The 23,157-nt window shown below is 44.9% G+C and overlaps 1 protein-coding gene across 8 annotated transcripts in view; it reads left to right on the forward strand.

Moving 5' to 3' along the window:
- Positions 1-376: 376 nt before the first annotated feature.
- TJAP1 (tight junction associated protein 1) overlaps positions 377-23,157 on the forward strand; it is a 54,211-nt gene continuing 31,430 nt past the window's right edge. The window contains exons 1-3 of one of the 8 annotated variants that reach the window (XM_075925007.1): positions 377-495; positions 1,741-1,821; positions 10,989-11,144. The gene's annotated coding sequence lies outside the window, so the exon portion shown is untranslated. Of the gene's footprint in view, positions 1,822-5,238; positions 6,636-10,988; positions 11,145-23,157 lie in introns of all 8 variants that reach the window. The other 7 variants (XM_075925004.1, XM_075925003.1, XM_075925006.1 and 4 more) reach the window with 7 other exon arrangements.

Below are 23,157 nucleotides of genomic sequence, written 5' to 3' on the forward strand. Positions count from 1 at the left end.
CCTCAGCCCTGACACGTGGGACAGCCCAGTCTTGCTCGGCGCTGCCCCCCGCCAGGCCGCGTCTACACGGGCACGCGCACCCCGTTTTAGTCACCCCGAGGCCCGCGCACACTCCTCACGCTCTAACATCTAAACCCCCCCCCTTCCCCCCGCGCGCAGCGCTGTGCCGCGAGAGCGGCGCTTCCAGGGACGCCTACACAGCACGCGCCCCCCGCGCGCGGCGACTCTCGGGAGCAGGTCTCGCGCGCTAGGGCGCTACAAGGAACCGCGCAGCCTCCCATGCTGCTCGTTGCTATGGCGATCTACTACGCGCCTCCCCCCCCTTCCGCCGTGCGTGGTTCCGCCCCTCCTCAATGACGCACCTACGCCTGTGCGTGGGGATTCCACCGGATTACCCAACCTACCCCTCGGCAAAATGGTGGCCTGAACCGAGCGTGTGGGGCCGGGCCGAGCGGGGGCAAAGTTTGGGGCGGGCCCGAGACAGAACCGAACCGGGTCAGAACCGGCTGTAAAGTCCCCGGGAGGCCGGGAGGAGCGGAACCCGATTGGTTCAGAGCCGGACCGGGACCCCGGGGGGGTTGAGGGAGCCCAGCCAGGTCAGAACCGAGCCGGGGGCGGGAAGGGGGCCGGCCCCGATCCTGGCCCCGAGTTCCCAGGTCCCAGTTGGGTCAGAGCTGGTCTGGGGTAGGGTCCGGCCAGGCCAGAGCTGCGCCCGCCCACAGAGCGCCCCGTCCGATCCAGAACCGAACCGGGACCCGCGAGCAAGGGAGGCAGTTCGGCTCTGCCCTGGCTTGTGGCCCTGGCGCCAAAGGGGAGGGAAACGCTCAGAACTAGCTGTGAAGTCACATTGCTGCTGAGCGGAGCTGGGCCCAGCAGAATCAGAACAGCACTGGGGACGTGAGCCAAGGGAGGAAAACTATCAAAGCCAGAGAATCATCCTGGGCTGCAGGGACCGGGACAGGCCAGAACTGAATTGGGGCAGAAGAGGTGCCTGGGTCTGGAACTGAGCCAGTTTAAACCCAGGGGAGTCCATAAGAACTGATCCCAGAACTGAATTCTCTGCGCTTATGGGCCAGAGACATCTAAACTAAGTTTGAACAGAACCAGATCCTTATTGAGTGAAAGTCCGGGGACTACATACGTTTAGGAGTGAGTCAGTGATAGCCACAACTTTCAAATTGGAAAATAAGTGAAGCAAATCTGAGACAGTTTGTGTAATCAAGACCCAAACTGTGTTGAAGAAGTCAGAGTGAGGAAAGGGAACAAACACTGTGCTGGGGAGGAGAAAGGATTCTTTACCAAACTAGAGTTTCTTTCCTCCCCCCCTCCCCCCTTCCCCAGTACCAGGCAGCATCAAAGAGACTTTCTGCAAGGAAGCCAGTGAATCTGAACAGATCCTAAGAACAAGGAAGGTTTAGAGATCAGTAGAGCTGAACCACATCTGGATCTGGGCTAGAGCTTGACCGGGTGAATGGGAGACAATGAAGTATGAAAGAAGTGAAAGGCTGAGGACTGGCACTTGGATTTGTAAATGGGAGAGAGAAAAAAAATCTTTCCAAATAAAATTGCATTAATAGGCAAAAGGTTGAACGAGAGCTATACATTTCTCTGGGCTGGGGATGGATCAGGTCTGAGAGAGGCCAGCTGGAATGAGCCTACTGAAAAGATAGCCTGGCAAAATGAGACTGCTTCTTGCCTGACAGGGCTTATCAGTCAAAGCTGCAGATCTGTATTTTGCAGAATCAGTCCAGAGACATCTGATGTAAAGGGACTGCACGGAAGGAGAAAGTGAATCCATTGGCTACAAACGTCAGAGAGCAGGTAAGGAAGCCAGGAATGAGATGATGCTCCACCCAAAGTGTTTAAATTCCTGAAAAATGTGAGAGGCATGTAACTAGCAAATGAGCCATCTGTGGGTCCTGCATGCCCAGGTATTCTCTTTGTTACATTAGATCCATATTATATAAATCAGACCCAGTGTGAGAGGGTAGACTTGAGAGATGGTAACTGCAGGGTGCTAATACAAGAGATAAGGAGTTTTGGGTTGAATTCAAGATCAGAAACTAAACAGCCAAGGCAGTGTCAGTGCTTTTTGTGCCCCATGAAAGGAGCACTTTAAAGCCCTGTCTCTGTGCTGAAGCAGCTGTGTGTATATCTCTTGAAATGAGTCAGTATGAACTGGTTACAGGCAGATCCAGGGTGTGCTGGAGCTATCCCTGCCTTATTTAAAAAATCTGCCTCATTGGGGCTGCACAACACACTTTCTCAGGATTACTCTGATGACTGTTCTGTGCTTAAATGCAAAGCAGCCTAGCACATCTATGAGTGATGTAGTTCTCGTCCAAATGTAGATGCAGCTTAGTCGATGGAATAATGCCTCCTGTCAGTGCAGGAACTGTCTGCACTAAGGCACTATAGTGGCACAGCTACTGCTGTGCTGTATAGCACCTGTAGTGCAGATGTGGCTTATTGTGAGAACTGTGGTGTATCATATTGGGTAATTTCATTAAATTCCTTCTAGTAAGTCATCAATTTCATCTGTGCATTAGGTGATTCCCTGATGCCAAGGCAAGTGCACTTCTGGGCCTGCCCGCAGCTGGATGAGGAATGTATGGAGACCAAGTTGAAAGGATGGATTGTTCAGTGTTTATATAGTAACATCAAGAGTGGATGTTACTGCTGGAACCAGTTCCCTCTGTATCAAAGATGGCATTGCAATTTTCTACTGACTGTTCTAAGTAGCTGTGGTCCTCTGCAAGTTGCTTGTTTTTCAGTTTTCAATCCCTGAATTCTTCTCTTTTCGCTCTTACTGAATAGCACTTGGATGGCACAGAGTGTAAAAAGGCCAAGGAATTTGGGACGGGTGTATTCCTCATTGAGGGTCTGCCTCTCATGCTCATGGTGGGTTACTGATGTAGCACACTTTGGCATTGTGGTGGGTACCCTCTGGAGAATGCATGGTATCAGGAGTTGCACATAATATAGTATTAGTGCTGTTGGCCTTGCCTTATGGGCACTTTTAAGGGGTGAGAAAAGACGTTCTGCTCAATAATGGCAGAATAAATGGGACAGACTAAAACTATGATTGTGTGTTACCCAGTAACTAGCAAATCACGGGCTTCTTAATTTGTGCATGCCGAACTTACTACACATACTAGGGGCTTCTTGCATCTCTCCTTTTCCTCCCACAAGCTCTTTGTGTGCCACATTCCTGTCGCCTCTACTCCAGGGACACTCTGCAAAGCCCTCAGCTCCTTCTTCAAGCTTACAGCTGTTAGTGACCCACATTTTCCCCTTATCCCCACAGGAGGTGCTTTATAACCATGTGCCAAGGTCTCCCAATCTCCCCCCATTCTCATGTGCCCCCTGCACCTCTCCCCCCAAGGTCCACCAGTCTCTCCCTGCCCTGTGTTCTGTGAGCTCCATTTCTCCCTCTCTCATATCAGTGATCCCAGTTTTCTTCTGAAACCAGAAGCTCTGTGGGCATCCCCATTTCCCACTACCCCTTTTCCCACACCGTTTTTTTTCTATCAAATGTCATTGATAGCGATAATATGTAAAACTATTGAAGCTATTGGCAGATATGAAATAAGAATATTGTTATGTATTAATGGGTGCCATCAACCAGTAATTTGATCTGTAGACAGTTGCAGAGGTGCTTGCAGGTGTGGCTGTGCTAGTCAGATGTTCAGGGCTTCATGTGTGTTCCATTGTACCCCTTTTGGTCTTCCGATTTTATCCACATTTAGTAGGTTTCTGGGCGTTGATACCTAGAATATTCCTTGAAATATTGGAGTTGATCAGATGCAACCTTCAAAAGTTATTGCATTACAGATAGACAGGAAAATCGTTAAGTATAAGGCCTTCACAAGCTAGGCTAAAGATACCTCCATTCAAAATAGTGCTTGATTGCCCTGGAGACTGATATTGTGTATCAGGAGGTATAGCCTGGGTAACAGCAGATGGGCTCCCCATCTTGCTAATATATCTTACTCATTTTTAGGTAGTGGGCATTTAAAATTGTTGTAGTGGCTCCATTTGTTGCCACACTTCAGACATTGCTACATGTAGTAGGGCAGAAGCACAGCCAGTCTGTGTATTGCTTCCTTATAAGCACAGGGCTGACACTCTGAGTGTATGACAAGATTTGTCTAATACTGGTCCAATTCCCTCTGCCATAAGCTGCTGTACTATGTGCAGGAGACCCACAGGCACAGTCACTTCTTAGGCTGGGGTCTAGGGAATGAAGGAAAGGTAGGATGCCCACTACAAGAAGGGGGATGTATCCTGTAGTCTTGTTAGCAGGACTGAGGCTGGCAGGAGCTGAAATTGTCATGGGGGAGCAGATATGGTTTTCTTTAGCTACTAGACTAATTAATAAAGAAAAACTGACTTTCCTTAATGCTAATGACCCTTAATAATTAGAAAGTGTTTTGTGAATTCTCTTCAGATAAAATGCCTGAACAGGACAGTTCAGTCTGCCACCCTTTTGATCCTTGGCCTCTATTCAGACTATTAGCTAGGGTTCAGTTAGTGCCAAGTATGTTGTGTTCACTAAGAATGGGAGTGAACTTAGCCCCTTCCTAAACTGATAGCATTCAGAGACCAGTAAAGACTTGTGAATGTAGATTTCTGCCAGTCCCCCAGCATAAAATCTGCTCTTTTATCCAAGATAGATCTGTAACTGAATTGGAGAAATATAACTTTTCTCAGGTAAAGTGTCTTTATGGCCTGGTTTGAGAGGAAGGACAATCTTGTGGTCAGTGCATTGGTCTAGGTCTCTAGGACACAGGTGAACTGCATTCTGTTTTTGGCTCTGCATAGACTTAGTGTGAGTCACTGCTCCCCTCCCCTCGATTTGCCTTCCTTCCTCATTAACATATAGGACTAATACTACCTCACTGGGGAGCTGAGGATTCCTTCAATAGTGTCTTTGAGGTGCTCAGATATTTTGGAGATGAACTCCACAGAAATACCTACAAATAAATAAATACACTAAAGTGTGACTTGCCTGTTGCTCATAATGAAGGAGGAACTCGTGTGGTCCACTGTCTTTCACAGTCTATGGAATAATGAAATTGCTGTAAAACAGGGCAACAATTAAAGGAGGAGGGCATTCCAAGAAAATTCCTAGTCTCTGGACTGTACATTTTTTCCACTTTTTACATGCTCTCTTTTATGGTTGTGTCTTTACACGTGGCTCATATTTCCCTCTTTTTATCTCCTCCTCTCTTTCAGATCAGGAAACCATTCTCTTGTTTGCTAGCATGTCAGTGTACTGTCTTATTGCTAATGTGCTCAGACAGGGATGCCCCAGAAGCAGCATCTCAGTCTGTCTTGTGTCTGAAATGACATGATACACTCTGGAATGTCCTACTGAAAGCTGTGGTTACTGGATCACTAAGGATTTCCAAATGGCTGTGAAGACTATTTTCTTCCACTATTTGATCTGAGGAAGTGGGTCTGGCCCACAAAAGCTCATCATCTAATAAACCATCTTGTTAGTCTTTAAAGTGCTACATTGTCCTGCATTTTGCCTCAGAGGGATGTGAGTCCCATAATGCCTGAATGGGAATAAAGAGTTAATTGGAATGCTTTATCCATATGACTTGCATCAGCTCTGTATTTCTGGCCTGGCACAGTGCTACTTGCTGAGTCCTGGAAGGACTTCGTATGAGAAGCTAAAGTTCCTGATGAGCAACAAATGTAATGTTGGTTTAAAAATACTTTCACGTGATGTATAATTAATTTGTGGAACTCACAAGCAATTAATAGGATTGGGGCAAAGAGTTAACTGAGTTTCAGAATAGGTCTGACAGTTAAATGAATGAGAGGATCCAGAGATTTACTTTTCTTATTATATAATAAAATATGTATTTTAGAAGGGATTATCATCCTTATGCTTCAGCACATAAACCCACTCTAACTACTGAGAGTTAGGAAGAAAATGGTTATTCCATAACTGTTGACTAGGATTTTCTTGCACCTCCTTCTGAAGCATCTGGTACTGGGCAGTGTCAGAGACAGTGTCCTGACCCAAATGGACCCCATATCTGATCCATCCTGACAGTTCTTCAAGTACAGTATATCTTTGCCCTATCAGATTGCCTGTTAAATCTTCCTCTTGATGATCAATGCCCTTAAAGATCACTCTTTGTGGTCCTAACATTTTAGGGGTTTAGAGGGTCATGAAGGGGGGAAATCTTGAGGATTAGTGCAGTCTTGTTTTCTCTTATACATGATTGGGTCCTCACTTGCCTTGTGGGTATGGCCTCCTTACTCCTGGTTATTAGGGGACACCATCACTCTGTGCTTCTTTCAGCTGCTGCTAGAAGGAAAAGGAATGTGTGGAGTTTGGCCCCTCCACGTTTCAAGCTTATAGTGAACTTTAGTCTGAGAGGTGCTTGCTGGAAGCCTTGCTGACTGGGGGATGGAACTCTTCTAAGGACATTCTAGTGAAATCTGGTATGTTTGTGTGCCAGCTAAAGCCTTCTTGTGCTGCAAGACTTTTCCATCATCCCATTAGCCACCTCCGTCACTGCTGAGGACCTAGAGGTGGTTGGATGCTGCCTGTTCATGTGGTCATGCAGACTGAATTGGGAAGGAGGGATGGACTGATAAGGCGCAAGGTCCTTGTAAGTGATTGTGGAGGGGAAGTGTGTGTAAGAGGGCATTTGGTAACAGTGTATGTTGGAGTGTGTCAGTTACAAGGGCCATGGCAAAATGGATGAATTTTCAGAACTGGGGATGGATTCTAGGTATGAGATCTGTGTACACAGTCCCATGGATTTCACTGGATACTATGCACACATCTAGGGCAGAATTTAGCCATTTATGTGTAATCATGTTCCGTGAACAAACAGTGATTTCCCCACCTAGTTCTGAGCAATTGTCTGTGTGATTCTGAGGGAATAATGTTGAGAAGTGAAATGGTTCAGCATCAGATAGTAGGACTTAAGGCAGGGACCTTAAGGCAGACTGTTGTGGGCTCCTGTGTGGGATCTGATCTCTGACTGCTTCACTTCATCAGCAGTATGGAACTTTGTGCTCATGAAGGAGGCAGCTCAGTGCTATGCCTTGATATAACAATTTGAAATGCCCAAAGGTCAGCATTCCAGTGTTTAACTACGCTTATAGTTAGAGCTGTGGATCTCACAACAACAGTGTCTTGGGCCAGGTTCTATCTTGTTATAACTTATCTATGAAGTGAGGTTAATTGACAATGCTGCAGAATCCATAACTGACATTTCCAGCTGTTGTACATGTAACGTCTCAACTCTAATGTGTCATTAATGTAACTTACTGAATTTTCTTTAAAGACAGGAGAAGGGGATGTGCTTATATCTGTAAAGGGGCATTGTACTTGAACTTGTATAAAACTGTAGGAAAACTTGACTCTGTGGCATTTGTTTCTAGTGAAGATCAAATGTTTTTCCAAGTTAATTAGACTAGTCATAGAAATGTAGGGCTAGAAAGGAACACAAGAAGTCATCAAGCTCAGCCCCTTGGGCTGAGGCAGAACGATGTATATCCCTGAGAGGTGTGCAGAGGATTTTAAGAACAAGTTAGATTATAAAAATGAATAGTCCTGTGGCACCTTAAACACTAACAAAAGTATTTAGTATCATGAGCTTTCGTGGACAAAACCCACTTTATTAGATGATGAAGTAGCAGGTATTTTATAACAGGGAGGGGGAAAAAGTACCTGTCAGTTGTAGGGCCAGTGCTAGTGAGGCTAATTAAAAGGGCTGCAAGTGTCTCATACTTAGCTTTTGATGTAAAAATCCAGTGTTAAAGGCAAGGAAGACTGGCTTTATAATGCAACATCCAGATAATGTGTTTGTTCAAGCTGAGAGTAACTGTAAAATTTGCAGAGGAATACAAATTCTGTACACTCTCTCTGTAATTGGCTGCAACAGTCCTTTGTGGAAGAATGGCTACTTTTAAATCCATGATTGAGTGCTCAGGCAAGTTAAAATGTTCCCCTACAAGTTTGTGTGCTACCATTTCTGATGTCTGGTTTGCATCCATTTATCATGTGCAAATTTGACGTCGTTTCCCTGGTATATGTTGCATTCTAAAGCCAATCTTCAAATTTTCAAATACCCCTAAAACCAGAGTATTTGAAACACCCTTGCTGTTTTTTAGCAAGGATTGTGTTCCTGCCAAGAGGAAAACTTAAAAAAATATTTATGTATTTATTTATTTAAATATTATTTAAAATGAAACGGATGCTGTCAACTTGAAATCCGTTGATACAAAATGGGCTAAAAGTAGTTGCAGCTGCTTCAGCTGCCCCAGTTTCTCCCTGCTGGTTTATAGTTTTAAATCTCATTGTCCTATTTTTTAAAAATATTTTTAATCTGAGCTGTTTTGAGCAACAATATTAGATAAGTATGATTTTTCAAATTGCCAATGTCCCTTTAAGCTGTTCGCACTTTCTGAGCAGATAGTGCCTGTGTGATTAATGTATGAAAAATACATTTTGTGCCCCCATAATCATAGTTTAACATTCCGCGGGTCTTCTGTTTAGCTGTGTAAGTTCCTGAAAACTAGCTTTACTCAGAAGGATATCCTTGATGGTAACTCTTCATTACAAGTATAACATTGTACTAGCAGATGTTTATATATGTCCTAGATCTGATCACTTGGGGCAGGTTGGGAAATGTAATTTGATGAAGCCTTTTGCACCAGGCAGGATTGATTCCTGAAAATAAATGCAACCTGCAGGACTATAGAATCCTTACAGATTATATTTGTAAATGTCTTAGTTTTCCCCTGACTTGTTGGTGCTTCTGTGTAAAGCCTCCCAGGTGTGTCTGAAATGGTCTAATTGGATTCACTGTTCAAGGTGCCAACTGGGTGGGGAGAGCTCTTTTACCATGTAGTACAGGAGATGATTTATTGCTAGACTGACAACTCACAATATAAACATTAGCCTGAGCATGATCTTGTACCAAAATCCCGCCCACGCACGGAGGTAGGAATCTTCCTGCCACGCGCCATAAATCGTTTATGGTTTGCTCATGCCAGTGCATTTGAGAAACAGCTGTGTACTGGGATTAGCAGTTTGCAGAAGGCCTGTGCTAGGCTAAATTAGGGTCGACTGTCCCAGTGGTGAATGCGGGTAGTGGAGAAAATAGAGTGCAGTTTCAATTAGAAAGGCTGTTAGCCAGGGTGGATAGAAATCAACATTAAAAAATATTAAATCAGATGTTTTATATAAATATTAAAATACATTTTCTTTTTTTAAAAATAAACCTGTTTAAAATGAAATCTGAGTTTAATACAGATTATATTAAAGCCTAAACATCTTACAATCCTTAAAACATTTACATAAAAAAAGCTGAATCTGTGGCCTTCTATCAAAAACTTTGTGTTAAAAGCTGTTTTTCTATATAAAAAAACAATTGTGTGTGTGTGTGTGAGGGGGGTAGAATCTAATTTTTGAGGTAAAAATTGATAAATGTGGCGTAATAGGTCATGTACTGTATTAAGGACTTGATCCTTTTTGGGTCCCAGAAGTTTTGCTACTGGGTGCAAGAGACTAGCAAAGTCACCATAGGCACTGGGAATCTGAAGTCTGACTTAAGGAGAAACCATCATATATAGCTCATTAGGATCATCCACTGATCCCAGCTGAGTAGACTTGTGCTCCTGTTTTACAGTTGTTCCCTAGGTGAGCTTTGACTGGCTCAGATTTCAGTTTAAAGGAAGTCATGCCACAGAACTGGTATAAGTTATTAGCTAAGCAACTGGAACCAACCAACCAGTTTGTTGAAGTGCTAAACCAGCTATTGACAATAGTAGTCTCTTTTGCAGACCCAGAAAGAGATTTTTTTTTTCACCTGCACTAGTTCATTCAAAGTTGAGAGATCAACTGGGAGTTGGAAAAGCAGGAAAACTTGTCTTTCTCTTCCAATCTATGAATAGAATGATGAGGGAGGAGAAGAGATTTACTAGTTTTAAAACTTGAAGAACAATCTAAATAACTTAGGGGACTTGCATTTTTAAGAAACTTAGTCAATTAAAGCTCCTGTCATGCTCACTTAGGCATATTGGAAAATTTTCCTAAATTGACATGAAACAATTAATCTCTCTGTTTAATAAATTATTTAATTGTAAATGTGAAACATGATTTGATTGGATGTTTATGTATCCAAAGCTTTAATAAAATAAATGTTACGTGCTGTTTTGTGTGATTAATTAAATTTCAGTTACTATCCTAATGCAATTGACACAAATTGTGAGCAAAAAGTTAATTTTCCATTAAGTAAGCAACAAATCCACCATTTTCTAGTATACTAAAATATATGATTAATAAAAATGTAGAAATATGAATCTATATAATTGCTTAAATATATGTATATAGTTTTAGTATTCCCTCCAAAATAGCAAAAAGATGTACTGAATCTTGTGTGAAGGCTTTATTTGGTTGTAAAACAGTGTGTTTTAATGGTTATGTCAATCAACAGAAAATAATGAAGGTGCAAATGGAAAAGTTGATTAAAATACATTTTAGTCAATTCACCATGCTGTTGGCTCACGTGACAGGCAAAGAGGCAGGGAAAGGGAAATGGTGGTCTTTCAGGCTGTCATAGTAGCTATATCATGCTTATTACTAATATGGAATACCTGATTGATGGGTATCCTGTAAAGTGGGGGGATTGACTACATTTAACAGCTAATCAATAGTCAGAATGTGGATCAGCCATTCCTGCCAAAGAGAAGCTGAGGGAATAGAAAGGCAGCCCCTGACCATGATATAATTTCTCTGAGGCTGTGTCTAGACTACAAAGTTTTATCGGAAGAAGATACTTTTTCTGCTTTTCTTCCGAAAAAGGCTTTTCCGACAGTTTGCCCGTCTACACTGGGCCAAATGTCAAAAAAAAAAGCCTCTTTCGGAACATCCCTTCTTTCCTCTTACTACCAGGTTTACAGGGATGCCGAAAAAAACATGTCTGCTTTTCCGATTTTTTTTTTTCCAGAAAAGCAGATGTGTTCCTTGGATGCAGCAGAGCTTTTACGGGATAATATCCTAGAAAAACTCTGCAGTCTAGACGTACCCAGAGATTCCTGAATGTCAGCAGAACTGGAAGTTGTATGACTCCACCTTGGGCTTCAGAACTGTATTACACGTTTCAGTAAGAATTATATTATAATGCTAAAGATACCTCGGTGATAGCTACAGTATAAGAACCTAAATAGAACTGGGGTCTATTTCTTTCATGCTGTCTTGGGTATTCAAAGAGTGGTTGTGAATCATCTCAATATGTCTCTAGTGACTAACACATGGGAGAGGGGACTAGTTATGGTAAATTCTCTCTTCAGGCCCTAACAGTAAGCTGTTTCATAACTGTGAATGTGTTTGCACTCTTTTTGTACAGCATTTAACACGACAAAACCCTTGTGTTAGTTGGTGTCTCTGTGTTACCATAATACAAGAATACTCAGACCTTACAGTCTAAATGAGACCATCCATTATGTTCAGACAAATTCTACACATGTGATGCATATATTAGTATGTTAGTTGTAGCTGGATTAGTGTCTCCTTGAGCAAATCCTTCTGTAGGTTGTTTGGTTTGAGAATCTGTATGGAATTCTTTCAGCAGGATTTTTGCATCCTTCAAACATAATGACCATGTATCAATGCCTTCAAACTACACCACGCTATGTCATTGCACACGTCAGGCAAAGCAAGGGTCATGGACAAGGGCAAGACAGATGGGTTCTGGAAGCTACTAAGCAAATAGTTTTTCTAATTCCATTGCTTTGCAGACAGCCTCTCAGTCTGTTTCATTGAGCCGCTGTACAGATGGCACACGCTGGAGTAGGAATGTTTTCCCCTCAATTATTTTTTTTTAAATTCAGCTGTCATTCATTGACATTTCCTCACTGATCTGGCCATGGTTGGGGCAACCCCTACACCCATTGGGGTCTAGTAAAAGGGCTGAAGAGCTTCTCACAACCTTTGTTTCCTTACGCTTGCACTTATACATGCAGGGGGGCATGGCTCTTCATGTCCTTGTCAGAGTAGTGAGGTCTCTTCTCCAAGTCCCTAACTTCTTTGGGTAAAGGTGCTTCGTCTCCAGCATTGACTAGACCCTTGGCACTTCAGTTGAGACTGAGGCCAGTTAATGTAAAATATATTGGGAGTTGTTTATGTTGCAGACACCCAAAAGCAGGGGAAGCAGTGAGGTCTAGTGGCATTGGACTGGGACTCAGGTCACCTGAGTTCTAGTCCTGGCTCTGTTACTGACTTAAGACAAGCCATTTCACCTTCGTGCAACTTTCAGTTTCTTCATCTGAAAACGGAAGGTAGTAATACTGATAGGATAACGAGCCTTGTGGATAAGGGAGAAGCGGTGGATGTCATATACCTAGACTTTAGTAAGGCATTTGATGCGGTCTCGCATGATATTCTTATTGATAAACTAGGCAAATATAACTTAGATAGGGCCACGATAAGGTGGGTGCATAATTGGCTGGATAACCGTAGTCAGAGAGTTGTTGTTAACGGTGCTAAATCCTGCTGGAAAGGGATAACAAGTGGAGTTCCGCAAGGGTCTGTTTTGGGACCCGTACTGTTCAATATCTTCATCAATGATGTAGATATTGGGATAGAGAGTACGCTTATTAAGTTTGCAGATGATACCAAACTGGGTGGGATTGCAACTTCTTTGGAGGATAGGGACATAATTCAAAATGACCTTAGCAAGTTAGAGAAATGGTCAGAGGTAAACAGGATGAGGTTTAATAAAGAGAAATGCAAAGTGCTCCACTTAGGAAGGAACAATCAGTTCCATACATACAAGATGGGAAGCGACTGTCTAGGAAAGAGCATGGCGGAAAGGGATCTAGGGGTCATAGTGGACCACAAGTTGAATATGAGTCAACAGTGTGATGCTGTTGCAAAAAAAGCAAATATGATTCTAGGTTGTATCAACAGGTGTGTTGTAAGCAAAACTCATGAAGTCATTCTGCCGCTCTACTCTGCACTAGTTAGGCCTCAGCTGGAGTACTGTGTCCAGTTCTGGGCGCCACATTTCAAGAAAGATGTGGAGAAATTGGAAAGGTTACAGAGAAGAGCGACAAGAATGATTAAAGGTTTAGAGAACATGACCTATGAAGCCAGGCTTCATGAACTGGGCTTGTTTAGTTTGGAAAAAAGAAGATTAAGGGGGGACATGATAGCGGTTTTCAAATATCTAAAAGGGTGTCACAAGGAGGAAGGAGAAAATTTGTTCCTCTTGGTTACTGAGGACAGGACAAGGAGTAATGGGCTTAAAGTGCAGCAGGGGAGGTTTAGATTGGACATTAGGAAAAAATTCCAAACTGTCAGGGTGGTCAAATATTGGAATAAATTGCCAAGGGAGGTGGTGGAATCTCCCTCTCTGGAGATATTTAAGAACAGGTTAGATAGACATCTGTCAGGGATGGTGTAGACGGAGCTTGGTCCTGCCTTGAGGGCGGGGGGCTGGACTCGATGACCTCTCGAGGTCCCTTCCAGTCCTATTATTCTATGATTCTATGATCTCCTTTGTAAAGCACTTTGAACTCTATAGAGGAAAAGTTCTATATAAGAGGTAGCTTGGTGTTACTATTTTGCAGGATCCCTAAAATCCATCTCTATGGGAGAGTGGCTCTAAGCCACAGAATATTAAAAATCTAGGTCTGGATGGCTGTTAACCCAAATGAGTAAATCCGATTTGTTACTGTTCTTTATTTAGAGCCCTGCAGGTACATAACATGACTAGAGAGGGGTGTGATCATATTTATAGCTCTCTTGGTCCTCCTGGTACTGTTGGTGGAATTGACCCCTTCTCCACCCTAGAAATCAGTGTCAAGGATTTACCTTCTCTGTCAGCCAGAGTGGAGCTACAAGTTTAACCTCAGCACACCCAAAAAATCTTGCCTTGAGGCTGTTTGTCCCTAGGGTTAGGAATCTGTTTCACAGGCAGCAGTTTGCTTGTGTGAGGCTGTATCTCCTGAATCTTTCAGTAGAATTCTGAAGAGAATAATCCAGTGTGGCAGAAACCTCACACTGGCTAGTGTAGCTCTTTGTGGGGCGGGGAGGGGGGAGGAGAGTGGAGGGAAGGAGAGGAGTAATAAGGGAATGCGTGGAGTTAAGCTCCCTCTGTTTGCTCCCCTGCCCAGCTGTGTAGTAAGTTAGCAATACGTGTCTGTTCTTATTCTTCTGAAAGTAGACTTTGTTCTCTGGAGACTGCTAATCATGCCCCATGGGGGTGTAATCAGTTATAAGGTATTTAATACAGTGCAGGCGGGAACAGGCCGCCTGGCCGAGCTGGCAGATTGCAACACTACAATTATAAAGGGCCCTTTTCCCCCACTCACCGCCCACCGGTGGCAGGCTGAGGGCTGTACCAGGAGACAGTGTTAAACATACAAAGTATATGTGTGGGTTAGGAGAGGAAGAGGGAAAGTTGCAGACACACCACCTATTCCTGGAAGCAGGAAGATGTGAATGCTGGGAGAGCTGCAGACATGGCACTCTGCACTGTTGAGAGTTGGGGCAGATATGGGGGTGGGTTAAGTGGGGTGGAAAGGAGCTTCTTTCCTCTCTCTGAACCTGAGCTGGGTATGTGTGGCACATATGTGGTTGTAACTGGGAAAGCACATCTGTTCCTTATGCCTTCTCAGGCCCAGGTTTACAAGGTGTTAGGGGCCTAATGAGGTTTACAAAAGCTCCTCATCTGGCAAGCTGTCTACATTTGATGGGAGTTAGGTGTCTAACCTATGTAGGTTCTTTTGTAAATTCAATGAGTTGCCTATCTGCACCTTGATGTGCCTAAATACCTTTTGAAAATCAGGTCCTTAGTGCCCGTATTGTGTGGGAAGGGTTCGTTTTGGGGAATAGTTACCCCGGGCCTACCAATCTTAGTTCCACAGCCCGATGGACCTTCTCAAGTTCCCTAGAATCACTCTCTCCTGGTTAAGCCCTGGTGGCACACTGGGCTCTTTTTGCACCCTTCCAGTGCTTGTCGGTAGTAGTCCTGTCTCTCCCACTCTCCCCCCCCCTTTTTTTTTTGAACTCTCCAGCTACGTCCCCTTGTGAATACTGCGTATCAGCCACCTGATCATCCTTGTTGCTCTTCTGTGAATTCTTTGGGCTTAGGGAGAAGTAGTGCTCTACCCAGTGTTAGGATGCAGTACTATTGCTGCAACGTTATTTCCCCTCAGTTGTAACTGGGTAGTGATACTGTTCTTCTCAGCTCCCCTTCACCATGCCCTTTGATGCTGATGAGCAGAGGGGAATATCTCTTCTGCTATATCCCTGTGTGATCTAGTTTCTCTGGTTTTGCCCTATGCATGTTATGAAATCCCAGCCCTTCTTAAAATCCCCTTGCATTACTGCTGCTGCCAGCCCACATGCTAATGAGCACTAGCTAGGATTCCATTTGGAGCCCATGGGTGGGTGTTGCTGAGGAGTGTCACAGGAAGCATACGCTAACCAGAATGCAGGTACTGAAAGGTCTGTGACAGTGTCCTGTCTCTGGTAAATGCCGAGCCTGATCCTGGCCAGCTCTTGTGAGATTCCAAATCTGGTCATCACCCTGGCAGTGAGAGCACTGACCATGAAGCTCCATAGCAGCCCATGGCACTGCGTTTAAGTGCTTGAATAGACACTTCTTTTTTTAATTTAGAAAAAAGAAACAGAAAAGCAGGGTACGTGAGATTCAGCACATGACTGGGATGTAAAAAGTCATTAAAAATGTAACTGTATAACTGCTAAAAACCCTAACAGTCACACACGCTGCAGGCTCTGCAGTATAAAGTTTAAATAAGCTTTATACTACGGAGCCTGCAGCGAAGCCTCCCAGGGAACAGGGCCAGCAAGGGCAGTGTGTAACCTGCGGCGGGAGGGCCTGGCAGCCCGCCATGCGAAGGGGCTGCTCCAGCCCCTACTGGTTAACCATTTACAGGTGACCCAGGCTTAACCTGGGATGTTTGGGGACACTACCCACTCGTGTCCTTTTGGAGATCATTCCTATCGCTTTCTCCTTTGGAATGGCTTCCTATCATGAGAGCAGTGGCTTCAGGTGAGGGGCAAGAGCAGCAGTTCTTTAGCTAGGGGGCCAGGGCTTTGTTTATAACGCTACTCAGCAAGGTATGGTTCTATGCGAAGGAATCACCTTAGGCAGAGGTTACCTTTCTAGGCATCTGTGTGCATTCACTGAATTCTCTTCCTCACCATAGTATGCGTGATCATATGCCTACCCAGAGATGGAGGAGTTGGAGTGGAACTGAGATTAGATCAGTTTCTGCAGGCAGTATATATAAATGGATGTGAGGGCAGGGTGTCTATGTAAGAGTGAATGGGAGGAGTTTTGTATCTCTAGGGAAGGATGTGTATGATAGTGGACCCTAGAAAAAGGAAATTAATCTCCCTTCTGGGAGGCCAAAGGCCCAGCCCTTCTGACTAGTTTCATACCTGAATTCAGCTTCAGGCTTTGTCCTTGAGTCCAGCTCTGTCTGCTCCTGTTAACAAGACTTGCTTACAGGTTTGTAGGTTTGTACGTTGACTTATTTATAGGGAAAACAGGGAAATTCCCTTCCCTGCTGCTACTCCACAAACTTTGATGTTAAGTCACTACCTAGCCCAGACAGATCCGCTTCTCTTTCTCTGTGGGCTGCTTTATTAATTCTTGTCTTGTGCTGTTTCTCTTGCTTTGCAGCTCCACGGGGTTCCTACTCCCTGTTACTTGATTGGGTTTGGGACAGAGGTATTAGTGTTAGTTCTGGAGGTGGCATGTGCTGTGGGTGGAGGGCATGTGGGCATGCAGAGGGCATGTGAGCTCAGCTGCTTGTTTTCCTTCCCTGTTCCGTATGGAATGCACCCTGTTTGTCTGTCTTGGCCTGTGGTTGCAGCCTGCATTCCTGCACAGCGAGTCAGTTCGGCGGCAGGCGGCGTGCTGTTTGTGCCCTGGGGCTACCTGCTTTCAGCTCCACATCAAAGGTGTTTTTGGTGTGTAGCTTGTGCCATTTCTGGCCACACCTGGCAGCCTGCAGGCACCTGGGGGTGGAGCCTGGGCTGTGTTTGTAGATGGCATTCAGGGTTCAGGCTTCTCCTTACTTCTGGAAAGGAAGGAGCCAAATCCATGTTAAATAACCTGAGGAATGCAGGGGGAGAGCAGAGCAGAACAGAGTCACTCCAGGGGCATGTCCTAGCAGCAACATTGCCTAAATAGCTGCAGCAAAATAACTCATGCTTGCTCCTTCCAAAAGAATTGTGTGTGGGGTGGGGTTTAACTTACACCAATAAGGCAGCTAAGGTTGGTTCATTCCCTGTGGCCTGCATGCTTCCGAAGTCACTGGTGATTGGGTGGCTAATGCCATCCTACTGTAGAGGCCCATCAGTTGATGGGGGGAGTGTAGTTGCCCTGGCACCTGGTAACTCAAAAGGGCTCAGGGCTCCCAGCTGCCCAAAGCGGCAGCAGCAGCCAGAGCCCTGGGCCCTTTAAGTCACGGCCCAGGTGCTGCACAGCATGCTATGGGCATCTCTCAGGGCTGGCGGGGTTGGGATGGGTAGGAAGCATGGTGTGTTTTGGACAGTGCCTCTCCCCTTCCAAGAGTGTGGAGCTGGCCCCCCTCCCACCTTGCTCAGGGGCCTGTCAAGTCTGTCAGCCCCCCCAAAGCTGTAGTCTGTACAAACTGTGAGAGAGTCATGCATATTTGATGTAGAGGCTCCAGAGTCTGTGATCAGTGGAACCATGTCAGCATTTTTCTTCCACTCCCGTGAGTCTTCCATCGAGGACTCATCCAGTCTTCACATGGTTTAATATTCAAAATGAGCATTGGGTTGAATTACTCCTGCTACTACTCTCTTTTGCACATCTGAAGAGACCAGCCACTTTCACTGATAATGACAACTCCAAGGCTGGAAGTTGGGTGATAACTATGGACGTAGGGCACAAATATAAAGTCATCTGCCCCACTGCTCAGTATCCTGCCATGTTCAACCCTTCCTTGCCCAGACGTTGGCCTGGGGGACATATCCGTCATCAATTATTAGCTCGCCTGTCCTGTTGATTAAGGGTGCATCTACACTGCACCGTAGGGTGAAATAAGATATGCAATTTGAGCTACACAAATTTGCGTTTATTTTGAAATTTGGTGATGTCTACACAGCACTTATTTTGAAATAAATCACTATTCCAAAACGTCCCTTACTCCTTGTGGAATGAGGTTTACAGGGATGTGGGAATAGCGAGCCCGTTATATTTCGAAATAATGGGTGCGCTCAGAAGACACGAAAATAGCATTGCAGTGTAAATATAGCCTAAGAGTATTACATTTTCCTTCATCTTTCTCTTTCCTCCTAAAGTATTTAAAGTACCTCTTCTTACTGTCTTTTATGTACCTTGTTAAGTGTAATTAATTTTGTGCCATAGCCTTTTTGATTTTGTTCCTACATGCTTTTTCTAATCTTTTGTACTCGTCCTTAGCAATTCGTACATGCTTCCACTTTTTGTAGAATTCTTTGTTGATTTTTAAGTCATTAAAAAGCTCCTGATGTAGCCATTTTGGCTTTTAACTGTTCTTTCTGTCTTTCCTTCATATCGTTATACTTTGCTGTTATGCCTTTAATTTTGTTTCTTTGAGAAACTGCCTGCTTTCTTGAATTCTTTTTTCCCTTAGATTTCCTTCCCATGGAAGAAGAGTTTACCTCCCAATCTTTAGAATTTGTTAAAGTCTGCTTTTTTAAAGTCCACTGTCCTTATTTTGTTGCTCTCACTCCTTCTCTGCTTAGACTCATGAAGTTGATCATTGTGATCACTTTCCTCAAATTATCTTCAGGCTTCAGCAAGGGCAACCAATGCCGTTTTGTGGTCCGAATCTAGTCTAAAATGGCAGACCTCTTCCTTACTTATTCCACCTTCTGAAACAAGTTGTCCCCAACTTTTCCATCATATGTCTGCGTAGTTTCTGTAAATTAGTGTATATAACCTGCGGGTTATACATGTTCCCCCTCCCCCCCCCCGCGGGGTATACATGTCTGTGTCTTATATAAATTGATTTTTACTCCCCCTGCCCGGAGGAGGGTGGGTGGCGCCTGGCTGCAGCTGCGCAGGATGGTCTTGGGCATGAGCGTGGCTCCCCTCCCACAGGCCAGCCGGCTCACTGACAGCAGGAAGTCTCTGCGGGTTATACACGTGCGCAGGTAATCTAATAATTTTTTACACAGGATAGAAAAACCGCGGGTAATACAAGGGCGTGGGTTATACATGGACGTGGGATATATACGCTAAAACACGGTAGTTCCTTGTTTATCATCCTTTAACAGGAAATAAACACCTTGCATTTATTTTCCAGGCTTTTCAGCTTACTGACAGTTTCCTTTGGGATACAGATTATGACAGTAAAACCAGGAGGTCTTGTAGTAGAATTTAGGGTCACTGTGTTCCCCCTCCCATCTCCTGACTGCTGGGTGGTGTTTGGAGGGGGCTGGAGTGAAAAGGACATGGCCCTAGAGCCAGTATAAGAAGGCTCTATCCTGTTCCCTCCCCATCCATCGTAGTTCAGACAGCTTGTAGGGAGCACGTAGTCAGTTCTTAAATTCAGTTTCTAGGCTAATTTTCACTTTGTTAGCAGGTGCTGGTCTGCTGGATTTGGGGTTCAGCATTCTGATCCAAAGCGTAGGTGCCTAGAGAGGCTCCTGTTTGTGAATCAGGTGGTAAGCTACTCTCATAAATAGCTACAGCTCCCTCTTGTGGGGGAGGGAGAGGAGAGCTGGAAGCCCAGTATGGCTATAGATTGCAATAAAATCTGCTGCTTGTCCTGTGTTTGTGCAGCCACTGGTATTGCGGTGGTTGCTTCCCCATACAACAAATTCTTCAGCCCAGAATTGTAGCGACCCTGGAGCCCTGCCCATGGTGCCTGTACTAAGCAGAGGGAATGAAAGCAAACAACATGTCTGCAAGCTTGGCCAACACAACACTGCAGCATCTCAGCAAGACATCAGCATCCACCTATTCTCAGTCCTCATGTGACTACTGGAGTATTAGTTCTGTGAATGCTTTACACTCTGACCCTTAACAGAAAAGGTAACTGTAACTGAATGGTCTGTCTCTTTTGGGGTCTGGGGCGTATCAGTCCCTCTTCTAAGACATGGCCATGTTAAGAATATGTGTTCTGAGGGAAACACAGTAGTCAAATTGGGAATGGAGGCCAAGTGCCTACCCAAGGATTGCTCTTCAGGCAAATGATTGTACTGAGCTCACTTGAGGGATCTTAGAGTCTGGAGAAAATTGGAAGGAGACTCCCTGGAGCAGAACCTGATCCCGGCTGTGGGTGAGCTGAGGAATCAGTGATGCCTACAGCACAGACCACGGAAGAAGGGCTGCGGAGCACAATGCCAGGAAGGAAGGTTGTGGCTACCCTATCCCAAGGAAAGAGACATTTGAGCCCAGGAAGGAGAGAAACAATAGGAAAAGGCCCTAGGAAGGAGAATCAGGATGGCTTGTGGCTACAGGGAGCAGAGAGCCCCATTATTTAGGGTTTCCAGAGCTGAAGAGTTTCTGGTAAAGGATGGCAGCAAATTCCTCTTATGCTGCCACCCTGGATGGGGTGTAGCAACCCCTGCTGTAAAGGGAAGGAAGAAGGGATGAACGAGAGCCAGGAGGGATAGAAATTGACTCCAGGATGAGAATGGTTGAAGACAGTTGTGTGCTTGATTCTTTTCGACTTTATCCTGGAAGGGGTGGACTTTTGTGACTTTGGCCTCTGGCTAAATTACTTCAGCAACTGAACTTGCCTAAAAGCAGAATGTCACCGAAAAACACAAAAGGGAAACTGACGGACTGCACCCTGCTACAGTAACCTTGCTGCTTCACCAGGTACAAGGCAGGGGAGAAATTTTGTACCCATGCCAGCCCTTGTCCTGTGCCCTGAATTGGCTGCACTCAGAGTATATCTTAGAAAGCAGACTCTTTTTTCCTCATTCTTGATGAGTATGGCACATAGAAACTACTGCTTCCAGCAAGTAGGTCAGACTGTTGTGATCTAGTGGAGCACTGAGGATGTAGGACACAGCATTCAATGAATTGGCCCAGCAGCAGAGAAAGGCATGGCCATGGATTGCATTGTACAAGTTGGAGGAATACATGGCCACCCCCTGCTGTGAAGACCTAGCAGAGCCTATCTGGTGTTGAGGGACACGTTCCTGACTGAAGAGAGGTATGGGTGCGAGTGGTGTGTTGATGGTCACCAGCCCACTCCGTTGGAAGACTGGGCAACATCTCCACTCAGAAGAGCCCATCAAGAACTATTACTGGCTATACATAAATTGAGCCTTCATAACAGATGTCCAGGCTGGTTGGGGGGCAGACAGGCCCACCTCTGTCCTTACACAGCACAGAAGTCTGTAGATTATAGCTACAATATGTTGTCTGCCATCTGCATGCTCAGTGCTATACAGGCTAGAGATGTTAGATATCGTGTAAATGAATAGTCGTGTAATTTTAGCGGTGAAATTTTATTTGATAGTCCCTGGGGTAATAGCTAGCAGCCAGTGTGCTCCTGACCCCACTCCCGGGGAGCCCACTGCGACTCCACGCTTCTGCCTCTCTATCAGAGGCAGCACTGTGGGGTGGCAGGTGAGAGCTGGCCCACAAGGGGAGCCAGTTTAAAAACCAGCTCCCCTCGTGGACCGGCTGCCTGTTGCCCTGCACAGCTGCCTCTGACACAGAGGCAGCAGAGTGGGTGGCAGCAGCCCATGTCTGTGGCAGGTCTGAGCTCCCCATGGACGGAGACAGCAGCGCGGAGGGGGGCAGGTGGGACCACAGAGCTGGTGCTGGGTGAACTTGCTTTTAAGTATGGGGATGGGGGGGCAGGTGGATCTGGTGCTCTGGGGGGGCTTGCTTAAATTCAGCTTCTCACGGCATCAGCTCCTGCTCTCCCCCCCCCTTGCTACTTCTGATTCAGAGGCATCTGTGGCCAGGGGGGAGTGTGTGTAGTACATAATGATTAACTAGGCTTATTAGAGTGTGTAGTAGATAATTAACTGGGCTTATCAGTTAATCGTTTACTCGGCTATACGCTAACATCCCTAATACAGACTAGGGATGTTAAATTGCGTGTAATCAGCTAATTGAATAGTTGATGGAATTTCCATCAACTACTCAATTAGTCAATAAGGTGGGAACTGCAGAGCCGCAATGGGGTTAGTTCCAGGCCATGGGAACTAACCTTTTAAATGTGTTAGAGCCTGTCAGCTCTTAATACATTTAAAAAGCAGGGAAATCAGCTAACTGCACCTGCTCGTGCCCAGTCCCCTGCTACACCTCTGCCTTCCTTGCCCCCCAGACAGTGCTGGGAGGAACCGGCTTTTAAGCCAGCTCCCCTAGCACTAGCTCCTGCTTCCCCCCTTGCTGCCTCTCTCTGATAGAGGCAGCAAGAGGGTGGGGGAGCAACTAGTCGAGTCACTATTCAGCTAGTTGCTTACATCCCTAACACAGACCATGCAACTGCCCCATTTTGAAAAACTTTCCTTGATGGCTAGTCAAAAGGATAGCTCAAGTTTCCATAGAAATGTTTTTAAATATGATTGTATGTCATCTAGGAACTATAAAAGACTGTTAGCTGACTTGTTCTTCGAGTTTTTCTTTCAACTAGATTGAGGCTGCATTTTAGTTATTCCCACCTGCTTCTTGATAGTGCTTTTTCCTCAGCATGGAATCTGGAGCAAAGGTGTATGACATTCCCATCATGCCAGAAATGGAACTTACCATGTAAACTTTACAGCTGCAATAATGGGCATGTACCTAATAGTTCAGGTATGGATATAGCTGCAAATTTACACAGAACAGCTAGGTCTGTTCCATCCTCTGCTTCTCATCTCTGTGACCAGCTGCTGGAGAAAGGATAATTAAAACAAAACAAGTCTTTCTGTGATTAAAGCCTAGAAGCAGAGAGAACTAAACCTGGTATAAATATCTTTCTCCTGCTTGGGAGTCAGAGTTGATGCTTTATTTTTGCTTGTTTGGGATTCCAAGGCATTTCTGATTTGTTGCTTTACAGTTCAGTTATGTGCCTACACCATGCAAATGTGCCTTCTCTCCTTTACCTTAGATTATGCATTTTACCTTAGATGTGTGTCTATGTGAATGTTTTTATTACATGTAAAAAACCCTACAC

Source organism: Pelodiscus sinensis, chromosome 3, assembly GCF_049634645.1.
Source record: "Pelodiscus sinensis isolate JC-2024 chromosome 3, ASM4963464v1, whole genome shotgun sequence".
NCBI classification, from domain to species: Eukaryota; Metazoa; Chordata; order Testudines; family Trionychidae; genus Pelodiscus; species Pelodiscus sinensis.